Genomic DNA, 18039 nt, shown 5'->3' on the forward strand with positions numbered 1-18039 from the left:
TGCATGTTTGGTTTCTTTTAAACATGAAGGCCATATTATTAATGCTATCTGTTGCAAAGGCCATGATGTTAGTATGTTTATATTTTCCTGCAGGAAACGAGGTCATGCAAAGTTGAGCCTTCCCTTTGGGCAGCATTGCACAGTTGATTAAATAGATTTCTTCTTCTGAAATTCCAACTTTGTGAAGTTATAACAGGACAGATTCAAGACTGTATTGATTTGATAGATCTTCAGTAACGGATCTGATCTGACAGTCATCTGCCTTTTTTAATTACAAAGATGTTTAAACATCTCACTTTCTGGTCCAGTCTGACAGAAGCTAGATGTATGCACATCAATTCTGACTCATGAACGGTGTAAGTGCATGAAGAGATGAATTTATTTAATTGACTCATATTGTCTGTAATGACTTAAGCTGGGGGAAGAAACAAAGCTTTCTTACTGTTTTCCTTTGCTTTGTTGTCTGGCTGGCCTGGCTCCAGAGGAGTGCCTAACAGGGAGGGGGCACATGTGCATATGGGGACTCCCCAGCCACTGGGGCTGCAACGGTGGGTTGGGATTAGCAGGATGCTGAGGCTTCTTGAGCATGTGTGGTTTGAGCTGGCATTGGCAGTCTTGGTAGGTGCTGTGCTAGTGGTAGAACTGGAAATAGCCTGGGAATTTGCATCAGCTGGGCTGGAGTGCCACCAATAGGGTGTGCTGGGGTGATAATAAGCTCTCCATTTGTGGATGTTGCTAGTAACAGTGGTTGGTGTTCTTGGCAGCTTCTGTCTAATCATAACCACGAGATGGGAAGTGAAGAGGAAGAGAAAGCCATCCACTATGCTGTGTTCTTACCTGTGTTTAAATAGATACTGTGCTGGCAACTAGAGGCTCTCAGGAATGGCCGGTGTTACACTGTCCAGATCATGCATTAAAAGCCCTTGGACCAAAGTTTGTCTTTTCTGCCATTTGATGATCTGAATCTTTTCAAACTGCAAAGGAACAATACTGTATTCTCCAAAATGCAGAGCATATTCTTCTTCTTTTATATTTCCTCCTTCCCCAAGTGGAAGGATAATAGAATAGAAGCATAAAGGAAGGAATATGCATAATACTTATCAGCGTGGGACATTTATGGGCACGGTATCTCTACACTACAGTACAGTGAATTTCTGCCCACGCAGAGTATTGTCTCATGAATTGTCTTCCCTTGTACCTCTTCCAGATATGGGGCATGCAAGGAAGAGTTTGTTTTGCTTTCTGTCCCCATGGCGGTCCTTGGAGTGTTTCCTTTTTCAGATGCTGTGTTGCAGCACTTGTCAATGCTTGGCTCTTGGGTAACAAATGTAATCGCTATTGCAGGAGTAATACACCTCTCCTTGTATAGTCATGGGCAGTGATTATCTATGTTGGTCTCTCAGTGATGGAGGTTTGAGGAGGTTTAAGGAGAAATGCTGAAGAAAACAGAAATGTGATACCTGGGGTGTCGTCATGCTCTGATGCCTTTTCAAAGGTGTTAGTACTTCTAAAGGGAAGAAAAGGAGAAAATGGTAGTACATGGGTATGTTAACATAGGCATATTGTCTTGTCTAAGAAGAGATGGCAAAGCCCAGTATTGTATCGATTGTGCTGTTATATTGGGAGTCAGTCCTAATTCCTGTGATAGCATCATTTTCTAGAGGTTTCCCATATCCTTTGCATACAGAACAGCATGCAACTGTACAAGAAGACAGAAAAATTCAAGTAAAATCATTTAATAAAAACACACTCATCAGTATGGCCGAAACACAACATCTTGATTCATTTACAGCAAATCACAAATGTGGATCATAAAACCACAAGGTCTGTTGAGATATCTTTTAGGTAAGTCAGGAGTCTAGAAGCCGTTGTCTAAGGTTACCTCTATGGAAACACTGACACAAAATCACGAAGTTTGAGAAGTCCTGAATTTGATAAGTGAAACTAAAGTAATTTTCAGCTGAGACATTCTGGCAAATATTTTTTACTCTCCTTTTCCCCAGCCCAAAATCTCCTGCTCTAACACATCTTGAAGTTTTGCTGTGGACCCGACAGGAGCTGAAACAAAATATTTCAATTTCTTGAGTATGAAAACCTCTGTTTCCAGTTCGATTCCAACTGCTATGCTGCAGTTTGCAAGGTTAAAACTTAAAGCCATCTGGTCGTAGAGGAATGGGAAATATTTTTGTACTAACTAAAAAGCTACAGCAGGAAAAAGATACAATAGTTTCCAAAATCTGTGATTCTCTTCAAGTAATGATCAAATTTTCTTTTACGCAGATATTCTTTTCCAAATACTAAACACTTCTGAACTTTCTGGTTAAGGATGGGCAAAAAGTTCATCCTAAAACTGGGCAAGGTTTTTGTTTTCTGTTTTTCCTTCTTTCATTAAAAGAATATATTGGGTTTTTATGACTTTGGAGTTGATTGAATACAATTGCATGAGCACCTGCCATCTTTATGCACATTTCTTTATCATGCAATATAACAAAACCAGTATTTAAGCTGCTGCATGAATGTCCATCTTCAAAGTAACTTTCTAGATTGATAAAAGAGGAATAGTACTTGAAAGTTTTCCTTATAGTTGATTGAGATTTATCTGTTGAACCCCCTGTGGAATGAATCCTTCCTATCCAAAGGTGCAGTGAGCCAGATAGACTTTGTCATGCTCTGGTATTACATCACTGGAGGCTGGCTGAAACTGATACAACTCAGGAAGAAATCAGGTTTGTTTTCCTGCTACTGGGTATGTTAAAGGCATTGAGCATGTCAAAAAGATCAAAACATTTTACCTCAGTTGAAGTTGATGAAACCAGAATGTGTTAGATAGGAGGGGGAAGGAATAGCTAGAAAAAAGAAAATTGCCATATATATATGTATTTTGTTTACGTTGGTGGTATGAAGTAAAATTACTCTGAAGTAACATAACACTTGGCCTGGATGTTGCTGACAATCTTTGAGGTTTTTTTAATGAACAAAGTAGTGGCAGATTTGTCTTGCTCACTTGCTGGTAAGACATTATGGGTAGGATTTTTTGAGCATGAGCTTTCTCTTCTAGAAGTTAAACATATAAAGCAATTGTCTGATACCTCTGTGTAGTCAGTATAAGGAGACAACACCTCTTTAGGTCAAAGCATTCCCCTCCAGGATCCTGGAGTGGGTGGAATGGGTTGCTGAATAGCTGAGGCTTGGCTGTACAAAACCCAGTCTACATCTATGATTCAACAAAATACTTGCACACAATAGATAGCAATACATCTTAAATTAAGCACATACTTCAGTGTTTTGCTGAGTGGCAGATTTGCCTTTTGCCTGAACTCATTAGGAGCTTATTTCTACATGAAGGACTAGCAGTCAAAACAGTGTTGCTATCTCTGCTTCATTCCTATGTGAAGATTAAGTAGTAAGATTGGAAGAGTTTGGAAAAGCAGTGCAGTCCTTTGGCCAGGAGAGGCTGCCAACTCCATCCAGCGTATCACTCCATGGCACATCAAATAGTATTTCAGGTCTAAGGAGGGTGAATGTTCATATATAATGCTAATCTTTTCCTTCACTATCCATAAAGCAGAATAATCTTCTGAAAGTGGTAATTGCACAGAGCTGTCAAATCTCACGTGCCTGCTCTGAGGCTGAGATGAGTGACTCTTTCCTAACTCTCCTCTGCACATCGCTGTTGAATTCATGCAGCCCTGCATTGGGGTTTTGCTCCTGTTGAAGGGATCCCTGCTGGCTGCTTCTCAGTGCTACAGATCCTTCCTTCCACAGGCCATAGCACTGTGTCATAGATCAGGAATTCCTTAGGAGTCCTGAGCAATAAAAGTTAAACATCATGGGTATATTCAGTATACAGCTGAGCGAGTATTCATTCTGTCATTTCTAATTTTCACTTTATAGTCCTGTATATGTATGATTCTGTTGATGCTCCATTGAAAAGTAAAAAGAATATTCACTGTCAAGTTTAGCAAAACTGAGCACTGAAATTACTATTACAGTTGCAACATGACTGTAATTACTCAGTGGCATAGCAAACAGTGCTCCTTGGAGGCAAGCAGTCAATAAGTAGTCTGCCCTTCATCTTTCTATAATTACAGTATCTGAGGTAAGAGGAGAAAGTACTTCTTTGTGTTAGCTTTATAGCAGAAAAGAACAGTGCTCACTATTAGTGTCTGGAACTCAAAATATCTGTAGATGTCAAGGACAAGCCTTCTGCTGTCTATTTGGAAGGTCTGATCAGTCATTGGTAAGTGGTGGCAACAGCAAATCAATGATAAAATTCCTTGGGATTTTGGAATTTATCTTGAGACTTTCTTTGAACTCTTTTGATTACCCTCCATTGTTCTGCAACCTCTGTGAGCAGTTCCCTTTAACTTCGAAATCCTGTTCATAACTACAGAGAGCAAAAGGGCTAAATGTTATTTAAAAGTAATGCAGCAAGACTTGCCAACAACACAGCTTAAGTAGAATCTGAGAGGAATGTGGGAGCAGTCATAGCCTTAAAAAAACAACAGTTGGTTTTAGCAACTGGAGAATCTGCAAAAACATTTGAGGGCTGAGCATGATCCCTTCTTGATGTGTTGAATTTTTGCTCCATGTTTTGTGTGTGTGGGTTTTTTTTTTTGTTTTTTTTTTAAATGCTCATAGGAGATTTTCAAGGAAAAAAAATTGATAAAAATATTTACTTAAGAAGTGCCTTGAAGACCACTCCCTCACCAGAGTTATCATTTTCTTTTCTGCTTTTCCTGGCAGTTTTATCTAATTTATGGAAATCTTTGTTCACAGAGTATAGAAGCCTATGCCAAATTTATAATTCACATATCGGTTACGATTACAATGGTGTGGTTTATTTGTCTTGCTTAAAGTATTATCTAGGGTGAATTTTCTAAAAACGTGCCTATCGGAGTTAAAGAGGTCATGCTTTCAATGTGTTGCCATGAGGAGAATTAAAATCTGGGAGGAGCTGATATTTCCACAGCAAGAATCTATCCAGTTCTTTTGCATTAAGATCCAGTTGGTTTTCAGTGACAAGATTTCTCAGATTCCAAATTCAGTGTTGGAGCAGTGGGACTAATACCTATTCGAACACAGTTTGCAACAACAGCAGAACTGCCACCTTTGACTTACCCAAAGAGTGAGCACCCAGATCTCTACAAAGGGAACTTCTTCTCTCGCCTCAGTAAAAAGAGGAATGAGCAGGTGAATTCCTGCTCACTGAGTGACATTCAGAAAGGCTTTTAATTTCCCTGTGCTTCATGATTTCATGCTTTTAAAAATAAGGCTCTGAGGTCTTCCATCATTCTTGTCATCACGGCTATGAGTTCAAAAATTTGTTATTTTGCCTTACAATAAGACAATATAGACCATGTCCGATGCTAATAGCACTATGTCAGTCCATGAAAAAAAATGCTTAAGATAACTGTAAAATTTGATAATATTCAGAAACAAGAAAACAAAATTTAATGGGTTAAAATACAGATTCAAAACTTTTTACTTCTGAAGTATTTAGCTATGTATTTTACCAGACAGATGTGATATTTCTGCTGTCCTGATGTGATATGGATGTGTGCTAACTTCTTCTACCTTGTCATCTACTCTGTCTTGATTTCACTGGCAAAGAAATTGAAGTCTGGGTGCTAGAAGTGAGACAGTTTGCCCTTCAGCCAGGTCTGCAGTATAGAGCAGGGGACCAGGATGTAGGGAAGCCATGGAGGGTATTCCTGCTGCTTCGTCTGTGTGCAGGATCTCTTTTCCCATATCCGTAAGCTACTTCAAAGATATCCTTCCTTTCGGTACAGGCAACTGGTATGCTTTTCAGCATGATCTCCAAAATGGATGTCTTTCCACCGTGTGAAAGAACCTTGTTATTATCATATGGCCTGATGCATGAATACTGTGCTTTCAGGAACACATCTTTAGGATCATATAGCTTCTATTTGCTAATATTTCCATAGATACATTAGGGCCATATAGAGGTTCAATCCGAGTACTTTTGTTCACACACGCCACTTAAAATGTTAAAACCAACCTGTGCGAGCTCTGGTGGAATGGAAGTAGTTGTGTAGCTAAGGATAGTTTTTCACATTACAGAAAAAAAAGAAAAAAAAGGTGATAACAATGTAATTCCACTCAAAGATTTTGTAAGACTTGCACAAATAATTTGTACATATGAATGCTAAGCTGAAAAATCTGATTTAACATGTTTGACAAGGAGAGAGCATTGCTACCATGCTCTTGCAGAGCTAAGGACTGCCAGTGGAATTTTGTTGAAAGCTGAGTATACAAGAGTGGCTATAGAAAAGATATCCTGTGTATTTTCAGAGATTTACTACTTTGGCTGTCATCAGACAGCACACATAATCTCGCAACTGCTTAGACATCAAGTCCCCTGGATTGTGGTGTGGGTTGGAAAGCAGGTGAAGGAAGTACTTACCACATTTTTAAGTAATTTTGATTAACTTCAGCTTTCTTTGTTAACGCAAGGTTGCTCTTCTAGAAATATTTTGCATAGCTTGGCCAGCAAAAATAAAGCACAAAATGTAATACATTTTTGTATGAGTGTAAAGAATTGACATGATCAGTCATACACAAGAACATCTTATTCTTTATTTGGACTCCCAAGGTCAAGAAGTAACACAGGTCTAACACAACCCTGGAAGCAAAAGGAAAGCAAAAGAGATATTTTTCTCTCTCCTTGCTTTAGTCCTGACAGTACAGCTTCATGTCCTTCTTATTTATGGCATATTGCAAGGCATGAGTCACATTCTTTGAGATGTAGAAATGTCATGACTGTGGGTGTGCCTTCCTTTCCTGCACAGAGAAATTAAACCATGTCAGGGAGCATCCTCGTGCTGGATTAACATTCTGGGCATGTGGTTTTCTCCATCCTGAAGTGAAATTAAATCTCAGTCTGAGCAAGAGTGCCCTGGGACTGGAGAACCTGTACTCACTATCAGCCATCATCTCAGGAGCGTCTCAGGGCTGCTGAAGTTTAGCAGATCAGCTGGGAGAAGGTAGCTGAACACACATCGCTCTTCAAGTGGCAGGATGTTTTATAAATACACTAATCAAAAAATCCATCACACTCATAAGCTAGCAGATTTAGTCACCGAGGCTTAGGCAGGATGGGAGCCTTGGGCAGACCCTGCAGCAGTGATCCTTGGTGAGACCAGGGCTGGGCTGCATCCCTCAAAGTGAAGGAACAGCCCCAGTGGTCACACATGGGAGGTGCATGTCGCTTTCTGGAAATTATTTGTAAAATACAATCATCCCTCACTTGTGTACATGAACAGTGCCACACGTATGAGAACAGCAGGGATGTTCATTATTTGAGGGGTGCTGGCAAGGTGAGGTCAGCTGCTAGCCTCTTGGCACCCACCTTGTAGAGAAAAGACTGTAGAGCTTCATCTTAAATTACTCTTTATGCTTGGATATGGTTGCCACCTTTCTGTGGAAATCTGGTAAAGATGTGGCAGGTTGAAACAGGTAATAACTTCTTACACTGTGTTTCAGTAAGTTTCTTTTTGTTATTGTTTCATTTAGTTAGTTTAGTTTGCTAATGCGTAAACACTGTGCACTGGGAACTTCGTGGACTGTCAGCAAGCTCACAACAGGTCATAGCATAACACAGTTTGGGTGTGAACAGGGGGAAGTTACAAAATCTCCATCCTTATTATATTCTCCTTTTCTACTTTTCAACCTATAATAAGGATAGTCTCATTCTCTTACTACTATTTTGATAATGCAGTGTTCTAAACATAGGAGATCTTTTGTTTAAACCGCTGCTGCATTGCAAACACACAGATAGAACATACTTGTTTCAAAATTTTACTTTGACATTCCCACTGGGAAAAGTTGCAGAGTGGGGAGATGTAGCTTCTTCAGAGTCTCACTGTATTTGTGTGTCACAGCGGTTGCTGCTGGGTTGTTTTACTGGGACAGAATGTCCAGGATTTAGAGAGCAGATCTAATTCCAACACAGTATAAACCCATACAATAGTTTAGATGAATGTTTTTTGGCTTGTGGAGTTTGAAAATCTGTGGTGACTGTCCAGAGAACCAATAAATTATCTGTTCTTGGATTTAGGTTATAATAAAAGGTTATTGGCCAGGTAGATGTCTGCTTTCTGGAGTCTGTCTTTTGTACAGAAGGTACGTAGTTATACAGAAGGGAGGGTCTGCAGTACAACTGAGAGTGAAGGAGCAGATCCTGGCTGTGTTTAAATGGGAACAAGTACTGAGTGATTAAACAGCCCTATTGAATTCAATCTGTAATGAGCAAATAGGAGTGAGAGCAAATCTGGTGGCAAGGTCAGTAGGAAACAAGCACTTTATGTTATTTTTTCAGAAATTAAAAAAAATTCAAATTGTGGGTCCTAAATAACAAAACAAGGTTTAAATAAAAACCTTTAGTAACATTCTGATTAATAATGTTTTTTTTCAACATCAGCATACTGCAAGCTGACCTTTTAAGCATCTTGTTATAAAAATTTTACTGTTTCAGTATTTATTTCATGCACAATTTTGTTAATTTTATGCCAGTATACTGTAAGCCTAAGCAGCTGTAGGTACACAGATCAGAGGCTATTGAAAACTTTTTGTGCCACTTGTGTTAGTAAGGGCAGAGAATATGTTTTTTTCCTATTTGAGGGAGTTGCAAAAGCAGTCTATGCTGCTATGCTGTTCTCTCGAGCAAGTCTTTTTGGCTGGACTAGGGCTGCATTGTACAGCAGAGTGGTTGTCTGGGACTGACAACTGCTAGGACAGTCGTGCCTCGGGGGTTCAGCCTGGGCAGCAGGCTGCTACTGAGACAGCCATTTGCTAGAGCAGTCACAAGCAATCTGGTGACTGGTTGGAAAGGGATCGGCAGCATGCAGGCACACAGTTACTTTTGTAGGCAGATTGTGCATGCTGTGATGCAGAAGAGGTGTTAAACAGAAGACGAGTGAAAGTCCTTTTCTACTTCTTCTCTCTGTTTTCTTGTTATATTTGTTTCTGATTCTCATAGGTGTTTAGTTTCTCATTTTCCTTTGTATGGCTGTTGTTTGCTGTTCATGCAAGTCTTTTGGGATAGAAGTGGGGAGCAGTTACCAAAATGCTGTAGGACCAGAGCAAAGCACTGGAGAAAAATAGGACAATGCATGATGTTTGTGAGCATAGTTAGAAACCTGAAACTGATGGCAGCTGAAGTGGACATTGTTCCCTCCCAGCTTTTCACAGAATCACAGAATGACAGGGGTTGGAAGGCACCTCTGGAGATCATCTAGTCTCACCGTCTGCTAAAGCAGGTTCTCTACAGTAGGTTGCACAGAAAAGTCTCCAAAGGGGTTGAGTATCTCCAAAAAATGAGCCTCTGCAACGTATTTGGACAGCCTTTTCGGTGCTCTTCTTGGGCGTATGGGCACACTGCTGACTCATGGTCACCCTGTTGTCCACCAGCACCTAGGTCTTTCTCCACAGAGTTCCTTTCCAGCAGGTCAGCCCCTAACTTGCACTGGTGTGTGTGATTATTCCTCCCCAGGTATAAGACTCAGCACTTGTCCTTGTTGAACCTTATTAGGTTCCTCTCTGCTCAACTGCCCAGCTTGTCCAGCTTGTTGCTGAATGGCAGCACACTGTCTAGTGTGTCAGTCACTTGTCCCGGCTTCATGTCATCAGCAAACTTGCTGAGGGCTCACTCTGTCCCCTCATCTAGGTCACTGATGAAGATGTTGAACAAGGTCGGCCTCAGTACCTACCCGTAGGGAACACCACCAGTTACAGGCCTTCAGGCAGACTCTGCACCACTGATCACAACCTTCTGAGCTCAGCCTCTGCTTCTGAGGTTCTCCACCTCACTGTCCACTCTCCCAAGCTTAGCTATGAGGATGTTATGGGAGAAAGTATCAAAAGCCTTGCTGATGTCAAGATACACAACATCCACTACTCTGTCCCCATCTACCCAGCCAGTTGTGACTTCACAGAAGGCTATCAGATTGGTCAAGCATGATTTCCCCTAGATTAATCCACGCTGACTACTTCTGATAACCTCCTTTTCTTCCACTTACTTTCACTTCCTTTCCCCTCAGCGTGTTCCTAGACTTGATTATGGAGAGCATCAATGAGGGAAATGAAAAATGCGAGGCTTGTTCAGAGGCAAACCAAACTGAGTCATTTATTTATTCCCACAGTTCCTGCACTGCACGTTCCCTAGTGAACATGAAATATTGTCATAGGGCTAAATTAACTGTTAAAGTCGTGAAGGCAGGCGAGCCTGCCAGTATGCACAGCCTGTGTTTTAACAAACTTAAGCAGTCAAAATGGCTGTAGGGACTTCCTTTATGCTAAGACCAGAAGTCTCACCTCTATTTAACACCTCCCTCAGTACCCGTGTTGCAGAGAGCGCTTCTGTGAGGCCCCGGCAAGCCCCAGTCATGACAGCTGGATGCTGCTAGCTGGCTGAGTGGAGCAGTGCATGGGAATCCGCTGTTCCTTTAAGGGAAAAGGCATTCCGCTGCACTAGGGCTTTGGCTGGAAATACAACCTTTGTCAGATCTCCACTCTCAGTCAGAGCTGTTTCTGTCTTTGTGATGCCAGTCTGTTAAAGGGGCAGCACGGTGGGATGCTTCCTTCATTGCTGAGTGCAGCAGCGTTTATTATGTGTTTGGTCAGGTCGCAAGAAGCAATGTAAAGTTAAATCAGTAGTGTGACATGATGTGGTTGAAGTGGTTAGTTAATCTGGAACGTGTCCTGCTTCTTTTCTCTGGTAAGATAAATGAGCTGGGCCAGTGCCTATTTCATCTTCTTTCCTCTTCTTTCTGCCCCCTCTCCCGGACTTCTCAGAAAGTTTTTGTCTTGGTAACGTAAAGTCTTAAGAACTGAAATACTCTTTACCCTCTTGACCACGGTACAGTGAAAAAACAAGTAGGTATCTTTTGTAAAGATGTCTTTAATGGAACGCATGACGTATGGTTTCTTGAGTTATTTTCTACTTAACAGAAGATTTGAACCTGAGACACATAGACACACATCTAACTCATCAGTAGTTGGCATCTTAGTACTTTGACTTAGGGCTAAGACCTTGGGTACAGGAGTTTTCATTATGCAACTATTTGTATGAAACAGATAATCCAAGCAGAACTTGTTGATCCTCATTTGGAGCAATGCTAAAAAGCAGTATTAAAAAAAAAAAAAAAAAGACTTTCTAGGCTGGTAGCAGCTCTTTATTAGTTTGGAGTACTGTATTACAACACTTTCTCCTGAAAGACACCAGAGATATACAAATTCCTGTTTTAATGTGCTTTTAAAGACTGTATATTGTTCTACTGTGTGCTTTTCTGCTTGTTCATAAAAGACTATAAGGGAAAGAAAGAGTGAAATTAATTTCCAGAGAGAAGTGTTTTAGGATACTGGGCATTTTTCCACTGAACTTCTCTGTGGAAATCTGGAAAAAATATTATTTCAGTTCTCTACAAGAAAATAATGCTTTAACTGTACTTCTTTTCCCACCATCAATAAACTTGAGAAAATTCTTCTGTAATTATTAACTAGCAGAAAAAAAATGTAGCTTGCTTTTGGAAAGAGCAGTTTGGGAGTTTATTTGTTTTTAAATAGCATACTCTTTCAAGTGTGATCTGTGGATGGTATTTGTACTATTGTCTTCTGTTCTGCAGAAAGAAGACAGCTTTAGCGTTTGGAAAAGGCGGAGGAAAATGGTGTTAACTTATATCATTACAACCTATGGATGTTCTTTGCATTTCTGCATTTCATGCTTCTCAGTATAGCCTGCTGTATCCTGAATACCTTCTGTATAGAATGGGCTGGCAATAACAAAGTCCCTAAGGGAATTAAAAAGATCTCTGGTTCTTTTCATGTTTTTGGCTGTGAATTTTTTTTGTGAGAGGATGGTAAAAGCCAGGAAAGCTTTAATCTATTACTAGTTTTTATGAGTTTCTATTTCTCATTATTAGCTATATAACAACATAATATATCACAAGTGGAAGTCTAAGACATTAGCTTTGATGACTATTTAATTGCGGTATCCAGCATTTTATGCTCTGCACTGCTGAAAAAAAGAGTATGATCCTACTTTCAGTGAAGTTACTGCAAATCTGCCATTCATCATTTTTTTATGACAGTTCACATCCTAACAGTACTCAATTGGGACAGTTTTCAAGGTAAATTTTTGTAGTGCTGGAAACTCTTCCTGTAGAGTTTGGCACCAAATTCGGTGAAAAACAGTAGTAGTATAATTAAAAATTGAGACCAACTGCAGTTTATTTTGTAATAGCACAATGTGTGCCCAGTTCCCAGGGGAAATACTATTGCAGCAGTTGGAGGACATGGTCTGTGATCTCCTTCTTCCCAGGGATGGACTCAGCAGCTCCACCCAACTCCACTGCTATAAATGGCAATTGAACTGAAGGGAATTAGAGCAGGCAATGAACTGAGCAAAGGCAGGTTCATCCACAGCTGACATTTTTACTGCTGGGGATGAAGTTCCTAAAATGAAGAATGACCTTGAGCCACCTTCTGTTGCTTCTTTTGAGAGGCAGGCTGGGCTCTGCAAGGAGGGCTTGGTGCAGTGGAGATGCTGAGGCCTGACCAGGCTGGAGCCACTTGGTTTAGGGATCAGAGGAGGGACTGCAGCTGAGCAAACACTCTGCCTTGGGAAATGTGCCGACGAGTATGCCAAAAAACCTGTTGTTTCATCAGGCAGCTGTGGAGATGGCTGCTGATAAGTGTGTTTATCATGTTCCTGCTGCCTGGCTGGAAAAGGTTAGAGCTCAGAGGAAAGCATCAGACTTGACAACCAGGGAAAGTGGTATTTTAAGGTAGACTTTGTCTTGTGTCACTCTGCATCTACAATTGAGCCACACTGTAGATGTAAACCTCTGTACTGACCACAGGTTGTGAGTGAGTGGGATGTAGAAAGATCTTTCTGGAGTTTCATTCTTATCTCTGTAAATCAAACAGAAGAGATTGATTCCCTACAAGATGCTGTTCCTCACCACTGGTTGGAAGTAGTAATTATGGTGCCTAGGTTAGATATAGATGCCTGTACTTTGACAGGAGTCCCACTGTGGGTCTCATCTGCCTCTGAGCTAAGCTGTCAGCATCTGAAACACTTTGGTGACTGGTGACTGTAGTTATTCCACTGAGTGAAAAGGGGAAAACTTCATGAAGTCTATGGGATCCTTCAAGGATAAACTAATTCATTATATAATGAACTATGTATGGGTAATAGTAATAAAAGTCTTAACAGATTTTTTTAGTATTCATTACTTTTGTGTTGTAGAAGAAGTCACAGAGGAGCACAGAGGAGCAACCTTAGGAGTTTCCATTTAATGTTTATTCAGTGCAAGATTTGAATGGAGAAGTTTAATGAAAATAACCTTCTGTGGAATAATAAGCAAAATTACATTTAATGGATGCTTCTTTATTTCTCAGTATCCATCTGGAAGCATTATAGGGTGTTGGTATCCCTCTTTATCAATGCATATCTTATATATAGGGACTATAATTTCTTAAGCCAGGGTCATGCATCTTGCTCATCACTCCTGCAAGGTACTTCCACACGACCCAGAACTGTACTGGAAAGCATTACTAAAGCAAAAGTGTGCAAAACATGCTTGCAGACATGCCTATGAAGGCTGGAGCTTCACGTGTTCCTTGAATACTGAGATTCACCTGCACTAACTTATCTCCTGGAGATAAAACTCTTAAGGAAAATACCACGTATTATAAAGCTGACTTGCAAAAGTATTGTTAAAAGTAATAGCATTATAGTTGCATTTAAAATCAATGTCTTCTTTTATAAATGCACTGAATTTTCAGCTTGGCCCCTTATAAGTAGCTCTCGTAGCTGAGGATATTTATTCTGTTCCATTTCTTGAATGGGATGCAGCTGTTGAATTCTTCAGATCTGAGTAAAGTCTTTAAAGGCTTTATTTATATTGTGCTCTTTTCTGTTCTCCTCTGGTTCTGAACAAATAGCCACAACTTCAGTTGATGGAAATTATCCTACTGCAGCATCCCCCAGCTCTCATAGCTGGCCCTGGGTATTCAGGGAACAAAGAGTACCTCTAAAGCAATCAACTAAAATTCATTTGCAGCCTGTTAGGAGCTCGTTGCAGTGATATTGCAGTGTAGGAAGCTCTATAATCCTTTATATTTTAAAATACAGGCTTATGGATTGAGTTTCCCTTGATTAAACCTTATTATTATTAATGAGGTGTGTAAAATATTCTCCTTTGGTTTACTAATGGGCATAATGTGGATAAGAACTTTTTAGCTTTTGTAAACCTGAAGATGAATTTTGCCTGTATCTTAACGGAAATCTGACAGTAGGCTGAAATGCTGATATTTTGATGTTAGTGTAGTGTGATAAAAGTTCCAAGCAATACGCTGTGCTGCTCTGTGTATGTAGGATGAGGAGCTCTTTGTATTGCAATAATGTGGGACCCAGCAACAAATCTAATTTTTCATGCATTCGTTGTTGATTTTAAAAGGATACTGCAGTGAAAGCTCTTTAACTTCCTGTGTTTGCATGCCTTTTTTAGCAGGAGCCTCATCCTGTCTCTTAAACCCAAACTGATGGTTCCTTCATTTTTTTTAAAGTGCTTTCCTCACTCTGTAATGAAAAGTAGAACCTGAAAGAGGTTTGTGTGGATCCTTCAACTGACTAATGTGTATTTAAATTACAGGATTAATAAGGTTGATAAGAGGAAGTGAACAGCTGCTGTGGTCACTCAACATGGGCAGATTAAAATAATTGGGTTGGAGACGTCTGTTAGATTGCCATTAAAAATTTAAATAGGAACAGAGAGCATTTGGCAGTCCTCAACAAAAGCTTATGAGGGGAGAGAGGAGAGTGGGTAAGGAGAGAGATTGGAGATGTTTCGTGTTGTTCATTCATCTGAAAATAAGCCTTCAGTCTGCCTCTGAGCTTGTTTTTCATTTGGAGACCGTAGATGGAGACCTGCCTTTTCAGAGCTTGATGACCGGGCCCTTCGCTATAAGCTTCATGATGTGCTGATTTCAGAAGCAGACTCTGGGGCTGTGTCCGTGTTGGTGTGGTTTGGTGCATGGCAGCTGCTGACAGCCTCCCTGGAGGCCTTTCCTGTGGTGAGGGCTGAAAGAGGCCTTTGCTATGCTCTCTTCTCACCGAGCGCTCTTTCAAGATTTAGTGTGTCATTTTCCAAAACGTTTGAATCCATAGTCCTGTGTATGTGCTGCTTTTGCCAACGGGAGATGTAAACATGCCCAAAGAAGGGAGTTTCCCTTGTGATTCAACCACGAGCAGCCTGCAACTGCCCCTCTGCCCAACGCCGCTGCTCACAGCATGTGGGTTGTTAGACCTCAATCGAGGGAAAAAATGTTATACAGCTCATATAAAAGGAGAGTTGTGAAGCGAGTTTTTCGTACTCAGAGTATGTTTGACCAGCTTCAGAAGTCTGAAACAGAGATAAAACAGAGTGTGTTCCTCATGTGTTTCTCGGAGATGGCAGCAGTATGGGCATGTCCGGCCAAACCCCACTTTGGTTACTTTGAGGTTGGGAGTGCTCGTCTTTCCCCTCTTCATCAGTTTACCAGGCTCCCTGCAGCTTCTCACGATGCTTGCTTTTTCTAGAAACAGATGCTGCTTCAAGTCCTCTCTTAATTTATCTCATGATGTAGGTTTTTATTAGATCCTAATATGACTTGTCAAAGCACTCATGTTATCTCTTTTGGAGTCATCAGTTCCTGTAACGGCACTTAAAAGCATGAGATAAAAAAAACAACAAATGAGTTAATATGTTAATTGATTTGTCTTGCTTTCTGCATTTTAGAGCCTGTGGGATACATGCAGACAGTCTCTGGAGCATATGGTGTGTTTTGTGGCTGCTGGACCAGACGGCTCGGATATAATTATAAGTGCCTTGTTTGCATATGCGCCTTGCTACTGCTTCTATGTTTTCACAGATCTTAGGAACACATCAAGCATAAAGCTAAGTCAGGTTGTTGTACTTCTGCTATTTACTCTTCTTTTTGAATGAACTGTGTCACCAGAGCTTGGTGCATCTCACCTGCTTGGCTGTGAATGCCCAGTTTACCTCTGAGGCTCAAAGGAATCCAAGAAAGACTGACATAGCATTTTTTGATTACTTTCTTTGAAAATACAAAGATAGTGTTTTTATTTAAAATAGTACTGTAAGGGACATTCATCTCTGGCAGTAAAATGCTGTCATCTGAGTTGAGGAAAGGGGTCTGTCATGAGAACCTTGCTCAGAGTGGGAAAGGTAGCAGAGCATGCAAAGCGCTGGAATTCCAGCTCCCATGAGAAACACCAGCGGGTTTTTGAGTGAAAACATCTTTCTTAGCTGCAAACTTCTTTGAACTTTTTCACCAAGGCATCAGCTTTTCCACAGAAAACATATTCTTCGTGACTGTTTTATAAGACAGAAGCCTTATTTTCCACTTAAAAAAGAAAAGAAAAAAAAAAAGATTTTTGGTCAATTATATTTCTGAAGCTATTTTTGACAGTCCCATGAGACATTAGAGGCCAGCATTGGTCACTGTGTAACAAGAGATCAGCCAAGGAATTCTCGGCTGCCTGCTAATTTAGTTCTCCTAAGTTTACCCCAGAGGGGTGTAGGTTCCTTGGAATTTTGCATAATTAAGGAGCACATTAAAAGTTACTTACAACCTATCTGTGAATGTTGAATTTACAGTATCAGAATCAGTTGATTGGTTTCTCAATGGCAGTTTACCCCGGGTCAGTTTTAAGTTTTAAGAAGAATATTTTTGAGAAGAAATTAATTTGATGAAGAAGTTAATCCAAAATAAACAGAATAACTTTATTTTCTTCAATTTTTGACGACCAGTTACATTATACATATCCTCTCCATATATTGTGAACATTCTGTATTTATAACATTACATTTCATCCTGAGTAGCAATTTATTTTTATTTTTTAATAGAAAGCTGTGTATTATTGAAAAGAGTATTTTGAAATGGAAAAAAAAAAAAAAGAAAATTGCCCAGGTACTCTGATAGCTAATACAAATGTATTAATGATGTAAAAATGGTGTAGTCTGTGTGCCAAAAAGGAAACAGCATAAAAGAAAGAACATTAGTGACTGAATAATCTGAAGAAGCCTGATTTACAGCAGAACTCAACATATATCATTGGACTCCTCTGTTTCTGAGCAGGAAACCCTTGCTGTCAATGCATTGTTGCAATTAATATTAACCAATAGGTATTTTAACAGAGTTAAAGGAACATAACCTTGTCTGGAGCTCATAAATACAAGGGGGACAACCTAATTGGATTCCTTCGCTCCCACTTTATTTTGTCTTTCTGCAGACCATCAGAAAATGTTGGGGATTATTAGATTGCTTATTTGCAGAGCGTGAAAGTGGCAGTTTCTTCCTTCTTCGCTTGAGTGAGTGAGTTTCTGAATGAGTATATCTCCATTTCTAGTTATGCAAATAACAATTTTTCTTTTTGCTATGGGAAATTCAAAGAATAATAACACAGGACATAAGGGCTGAAGAAACTTGGTTTTGAAGAAAGATGTCAAGTGGCACAAATGTGCAGCATAATTTTGAGATGACCAGCAGGAGGCTGATCTCTGGCTACAGCATTTTGAAGAGGAGAGATAAATTTAGCTTTAGTGTCCTTGGTTTGTGTTGAGATGAAAGCACAACCATGCCAGTGCTTGTCTGAGAAGATTATTCAGTAGGACAGCTTTTCTTTGGAAGTCTTGTATGGTGCCTTGCTCCATGGTGACACCCTGGCTGTGCTTAGCACCACTCTGCCATAGATAGAATAGAAAGACTGGAAATGAAGCTGAGGAGCTACGTGGTTTGAGGATGTCTAAACTAAGAGGCACTGAAAGTGCTGAAGTGTGCGCTTGTGTGGGCTTTGGGTAAGGCTTTGATATTAGAGACGTGTGATGTGCACATGTGGTAGTAGCAGGCAGTACTGGTGGCTGCCAGATATGCCCAGCACATACTTCTGACCCATGGGTGCTGGCTGCCTCACTCAGGCAGATCATGGCTGCTCAGCCCATCCAGATGTAG

At 40.3% G+C, this 18039-nt stretch overlaps 1 protein-coding gene across 4 annotated transcripts in view; it reads left to right on the forward strand.

The window, feature by feature from the left end:
• Nucleotides 1-18039, forward strand: part of ARHGAP6 (Rho GTPase activating protein 6) — a 303023-nt gene that overhangs the window by 216569 nt on the left and 68415 nt on the right. The window lies entirely within an intron of this gene.

Source organism: Meleagris gallopavo, chromosome 1 (genome assembly GCF_905368555.1).
Source record: "Meleagris gallopavo chromosome 1, MGAL_WU_HG_1.1, whole genome shotgun sequence".
NCBI classification, from domain to species: Eukaryota; Metazoa; Chordata; class Aves; order Galliformes; family Phasianidae; genus Meleagris; species Meleagris gallopavo.